Source organism: Ochlerotatus camptorhynchus, unplaced genomic scaffold, assembly GCF_037179485.1.
Source record: "Ochlerotatus camptorhynchus isolate MF236.1 unplaced genomic scaffold, CSIRO-AGI_Acam_v1.1 ptg000095l, whole genome shotgun sequence".
NCBI lineage: Eukaryota > Metazoa > Arthropoda > Insecta > Diptera > Culicidae > Ochlerotatus > Ochlerotatus camptorhynchus.
Window position 1 is genome coordinate 675,152 of NW_027040585.1, and position 6,653 is coordinate 681,804.

At 38.1% G+C, this 6,653-nt stretch overlaps 1 pseudogene; it reads left to right on the top strand.

Annotated features, from left to right (window-relative positions):
- Positions 1–335: 335 nt before the first annotated feature.
- Positions 336–1,657, top strand: LOC135698822 (uncharacterized; annotated as a pseudogene).
- Positions 1,658–6,653: the final 4,996 nt, after the last annotated feature.

Here is a 6,653-nt window from a genome sequence, read left to right on the forward strand (position 1 = left end):
CTAAACGACACACTTACGTAGAACTGTACAATGAAAACATCGCGATGTAATTAAATGTTATACAAAGTATTGAGAAGTAAAGTGATTTGCAATGAATAATTTAATTTGGTTAATTACAGCGGAATATTTCTTATACCGCTTAGACCCTTTTGGTATGTAAGCCGCAGTAGGCTAGAAAAAGCTCGTCATCGAGTTTTGACAGCTGTTTATTTATGGTCGACCAACACTCCACATATTCTCCGTTTTTTGTTTGTTGTCCTAATTGATGTCGCGTAAGTAAATTGCATTTAAGTGTATTATTCGATGACTTTTTAAAAGACTTAGTCGTTTTCAGGATGCCATTCAAAATTATTCAAACGATCGAAGCCGGGGAAATTTGCCTTAGTGTTGTACCTAGTGGCTGGGAAGCCAATAGGATTTTGCGGTGGCCGAAAAAGCACCTGGTAGGAAAATTGTCCCAGATCGAAACATCCATTGCAGATGATAAATGGGAAAAAATGAACTGTGTCATGAAAAGGGAATCTAAGACACGTAAGGAAGCTGATGATGAACTTGATCGCATGGAAACACGACATGATACCGAAGTGGAAGATATTCCACTGGCACCTCCAAATAAGCGTGTGCGTCGTGAGCCGTGAAAGTATTTGCAGCGAAAGACTTTAACAACCTCTTGGACACTCAAGAAGAATTTGAAGTGGAAAGCAACGCTGAATCCAATCCTGTCAACAATGCATGTGTGAGTATTTCAATCTAGTAGTATCTTTTATTGAGAATTGAGTAACATTCATAATTTCAATCGTAGGTTACAGCTCCTGTGAATGATCAACAACTGCTCTATGTCACGGTAAACGTTCACACGGAGGGAATAGCAGAACACAATGAATCATCCCAAATCTTCTAACTGACTGGTGACGATGGAATTAACAATGGAAACTTGGAAAGTGTACTGGTAAACCAACGTACTATTCTGGAAAATCAGTCGAAAATCATGCAAGCCCTAGCGAAGATTCAAACCGGACAGGAATACGCTATGACTCATTGCCATTACAGTGCGTCCCAAAATGATGCTATTTTGGCTAAACGGTATGTTCAGCATGTATTGTCCCCAGCCGATTCGGTGGATGAACTGGAAGCTTTGGAAAGGTCTTTGGAGGATGAAACACTGATGCAGCAATTTTCAAGTGGAATGAGTTACATATGCGGCGTCATTGGCAAAGCTCAAGGAACGGATGGTTGTTACAAGTTAATTGATTACTTTTTCACCCGAAAGTTTCTCACTCAATGCTCATGGACAGGAATGATGCGACAGGCTGATGGAAATTCACAGCAGGAGCTGTCAACTTGTGGAGATGCTACGACAAAGGTACCATTGAAATTCTTCAAAAACACACGTGCGCTGATTCTGAATTTGATTGTACAAGCTGACAATCAGTTTTCGGAGCTTGATTGCGACAAATTCTTCAAAACGATCCTTAAGAACAGTAATCAGCGACTCTTCTCAATGTTCCCGACGTCGAAGCATAAGAACAGGCCTACAAAAATGAAGTACAACAAATCCGGGGCTGGTTCTGGACCAACGAATGCTTCTGAGATTAATCAGTCAAACAATATTCCTAATGCGAATACCACAGAGTCACATGAACCATCATATAAATAGAAATCGAATGTACAATGTAATTTTACAATGAATTGTTTAACATAAACGTTATGATGGATTTTATTTACCGTTTTCAAAAATAATATTCAACTTACATAATAATCACTTTTAATGTATTGTGTGGAGCAGTGGTATGAATACCATCCCTACATTTCGGTTTGGTATAAGTAGTGCTACCTGTCGTGACCGGACCGAGGTTTCCAGCCTTGGTCACGGCTACACGAATCAGCGATGCAGCTCCCACGGGACATTTGTTTATGCTGCTGCTGCTGTTTCTGTTGCTGCTGTTTCTGTTGCTGCTGTTTCTGTTGCTGCTGTTTCTGCTGCTGGTGGTGGTCCGTCACCTCCAAAATGTCTTTTGCTGCTGTTTCTGTTGCAGCTGTTTCTGTTGCTGCTGTTTCTGTTGCTGCTGTTTCTGCTGCTGGTGGTGGTCCGTCACCTCCAAAATTCGTTACAAGAATGACTTCAACGAGCTTAGGTACTTCATATTTATACCTGCTAACCTATCAAAATTCTCTAACCAATGAGATTCCGTTTACATACGGACTATCATGCTTCACGCTCACTCGATTCTACTCATTATTTGTTCAACTCTAACTCTATCTACTACACTACCATCTTACCATCTTACATTTTATGTCTAATAGTGTGTATTGTGCTTTTGCAGCTTTTTCACTACTGGAATAAAAGACGTGTAAATGGCTTGATTTTATAGGTGTTGCAAAATAATCGCTGGTGTGTTTTAGTGGACTACCCGAAACTAAGATATTCCCATTTTGTTGAGAAGCGTGATCGAAACAAACCACCTGATTATTTTTAGTAAGAAACCACTTATTGGTCGCATTGTTATCTAATGAATATGTTTCGAATCCATTTTTGACAAACTTATCATCAGAATCAGGTGTACGAATTTGTTTTTTCAACGTTGGAGTTGCATGAACTGTGTTACATGGTTTGCAATTTTCTTCAAGCTGATTTAGTTCGCTTATTCGCTTTGCCGCCTGAGCTAGGGGTTTATGTCCACTTCGAATTAAATTTTTAATCTGATATAGTTTACTCTCGAAAGGGTACGCACTAAAACTTGGCAGGATAACGAAACGATTAACATCTTCTATAAGATGACTGAGATTATGAACGTTACTTGTGATGTAATCTTCTCCATATATATCAACATACCGTTCAATGTAATGTTGAAGCTACGATTCTGCTAGGTCAATAATATGAGAATGAGAATCGGTTGAGCAAATAGTTATGGCACAAAACAAAAGACCAAAAAATGTTCGTATACGTCTTCTGGTAAAAAAAGGTTGCAAAACTACTATACCTATATAATACAAAAATGTACGAAACTCTGTACCCTTCCAATGATTTAAACAGTCGAGACCTCTCATGCTCCTATGTATCTCAGATGGTAGCTTTAGTTGTGTCAAGTATTTTGTGATATCTAAAGCATGCTGTGCTGACCATTTTGTTCTGAAATTTCCGAATTTGCCATCTTTCCATCCAATTAGACATTTCTTCATGATCCCTAGATCGATCAAATGGAGTGAATCGCCTATTGGAAAATCAGCTATCATGTCAATTGGTAGACGAATGGTGTGTCCATTTTATGATGTGATCCGTAAGATTTGGTTCGGAACTCAGCATCCGTTCTTCTTCTACTATTGGACAAAGGAAAATAATTACAGTGAGCCAAATATGAATACTCCCCAGTAGCTGTACACTTTTGGCAACCATTTTGCGCGTTGAAATATGCTACACCTGGAATGATGATAGTTATTAATATTGTACATGGTACACGTAATCTTTTTAATTTTTACCTTTAATAAATGATCTTGCAGGTGAGTCGCATACAAAACATCGTAGTTTAACTGATATTTTGTGATGGTTGATAATTATGCCTTTATTTAAAATGTCATTCATTTCATTGACGAATTGATCGAGAAAAGTATTTAAATCACTTGGCTTACTTTTTCCACAATAAATACCTATCACCATTGGTTTGATGTGAGGCATTTCATGGATATTGAAGAGAATCGGCCAGAACTCATCCTTAGAACTTCAATAAACTGGCAAACCGTCTATGTTGATATTGATAGCTATGGTACTTGATTCATTTATGTTAGCAAGTAGAATTTTTAAGCATTGTTCAAGACCATGGTGCCAATATTGACCATCTCCTACGGACTGAATGGACAGAGTCTTCGCAGTCTTTCGGCAAAACATTTGGTAGGCGATCGTTGATAATTGTTATGAGGTCCCTCAACGCATTTTGCTTGACATTGTGGGATATCGACCAACTCCTAAGTGCTGCTAATAGTGCTTCATTCTTACTGTCTTCTTCATCTTGGTCTTCCGAAAGTGTCGGATCAGGCTGCCATACCCCGTCTTCCGAAAGTGGCCACTCTTCATAGGGTATCTTAGGCTGACATGTTTCGTTATCATCTTTTTCCTTCGCTTCGTTTTCCGGGGCATCGGAGGGAATGTTCTCCGGCTTTATTTCCTTGTGACTTTGTATACCTAGTCGTACCTGTTCGTCTTGTTTTGAAGTCGATGCTTACTGAGATGAAGGAGTGTTCAATATATTGGATAGGCTTTTACTCAATTTCCGTTTGTAAGATCCACTATTTTTCAATTTTTTCCACCTGTTGGCGTCCATTAGTTGTGACAGCTTGTTTATGTATTTCAGGGAACTCTTTCTCAGGGGTTTTTACTCTCGGTTAAAACCTTTTGGTTTTAAGAAAGTTTTATGCCAGCATTCTCAAGATACATTAAACTTATAGAAGAATGACATAAAACTTTTTCAAACCGTTCTCAAGTTTTATGAAAGCTTAAAAAGAAGGCTTGAAAGGGAGTTGAAGTGGCTCTTAAAACTGTTCATAAGGTCAATTACACTTATAAAAGATGGAGTTTTATGGAGGCTTTTACAAGTATTCTTGAAACACTCTTCAAAAATATCAATGATATGAGACTAAGTTTACTTGAAAAAAGCAATGATAAAACCACATAGACTCAGTCATGCTTCGATAAAACCACCATAAAACATGAATAAAACCAATTAACATTTGGATTGTTACTTGGGCGATGGGTGCCAGAGACGTTAATTCGAAGCTTCCTAGTGATATTGAAGAACCTAAAGAAGACGAAGAGAATGCATGTGGTGGCAATCTTTATATGACTGCGGATTTTTGTTAGCCTTTTCTTGAAGCTCTTTTCCAAGTATCATACAGGAGAGAATTTTGCATAGCAATATAGAGTCGATTATTGATTACCTTGGTGTCAGAGAAGATTCGCCGCGATTGTTCGTAGAATCATTAACCGAGTGTTTATTACTTTAAAAAGTAGAAGGGTCTGTGCCTAGGGGCACGAACGGAAGCCGCTAGTGGACGGAACAAAAATGTTGATCATTTAGTTCTTAACTTTTTCTGTTTTTGAATTGGTGTGGCCGGTTGTTTTTCAAATGGTGGCCACACCAGCGAAAATCAATGCCGACCGGATGACGGTGGCCTAGTAATGCTGCCTATTGCGGGAAGCCTTTCCTCCAGTAATGATACAGATTTTTCCCAAAATTTTGATGCAGATATCTATATATACTCACAAACTTAAAATCTATTACAATGAATGTTAGTTCCGTTTCCTATCATCCTCTGTTCATGAACATCGCAACGAATGTTAGAAGTTAACTATGCAGGCGATGTAATGGTTTTTTGTTTTTTTTATTTCGTGTTCTAAATATCTACGCTTTCGACTATACCAGTAAGTTTGTAGAACGACGCACATTGCAGAACATTGTAGACAGGCTTGCCAAAAGCTCCATAAAGAGTCATCAATAAGCTGAGCTCCAGCATATTTTGCTCTCACGGAGCTATACTTGATGCTCAATCTAGGCTCTTGCCAACCCGCATCACATCGAATCTGCCTACCGAGCAGAAATTTTACCTTCGTGATGCACTCGCGCAAAGCATTAAACTTGGAGCTTCTCCCAGTACGCATGAATGAGTGATTTTGTATTGTATTCAAGAAAGCAGTGCACAACCAAGAAATTAAAAAAAAAACATTATGGAACGTTTGCATTAGACTGATGCAAAATTTGACTTTTTAGCTCCACAGTGCTTAAATGGTTTCAAAACGGGTCCTGACTAGCCTCCCAAAGTTACAACTCATTTGGTTAGAAACAGACTTCGCACAAGCCATTTGAAGTTTACATGTAAATTACTATGGGAAATCTCAACTTTTTGTTCATTGCCTTCCAGTCTTTCTCCATATTGAGCTGCGAAACAGTTCGATAACTATTCTTATAGAAAATTTTTTCAGCTACAACTTTTCTGAAGATCGTTTCTATGTAAAACGAAACAGGAAAAAGTTATTAATTATTTAAGAGATTAGTAAACGCATGACATGATCAAGCAGCTGCTCTGTAGGCAACACTGTATTTTGCAGTGTGACATAGTAGCCATGATTTTTGTGTCCTATTCAACGCCCCAGAAACACCAATGTTACCTGCTGAGCAGTTGATTGTGCATGATCATAAGACATCAGCGCATTTAACCATTAATAAGTTTCGATCCTTGCATTTAATCAAAAAGTGGTCTTGAGCAAAGTTGTAGCTGGGAAAATTTCCTACTAGTACAGTTGAAAGTTTTTGAAGCAGACCGATATGGTGAATTATTAGATAGACATGAACAAAAATCTTGGTTTTACCATAGTAATTCCCATACAAACTTCAAATGGTTTGTGCCATCTCAGTTTCTCACCAAATGGGTTCAAACTTTGAGAGGTTAGTCAGGATCAGATTTGGAATCGTTTAAGGGGGTATTCCCAATCTTTTGCCTTTTTTCGGCCTGTTTTTCAATTAATTTTTTTTCAAGGAAAATGAATAGTAATGCGCCTAACTCTTCGGGATTCTTGTTTATTGAACATAAAATTTTACAAATAAATTTTTTTCGACATAAAAAAAGACATTATTGACGTCACAAAATGACGGCAAACAGACCCC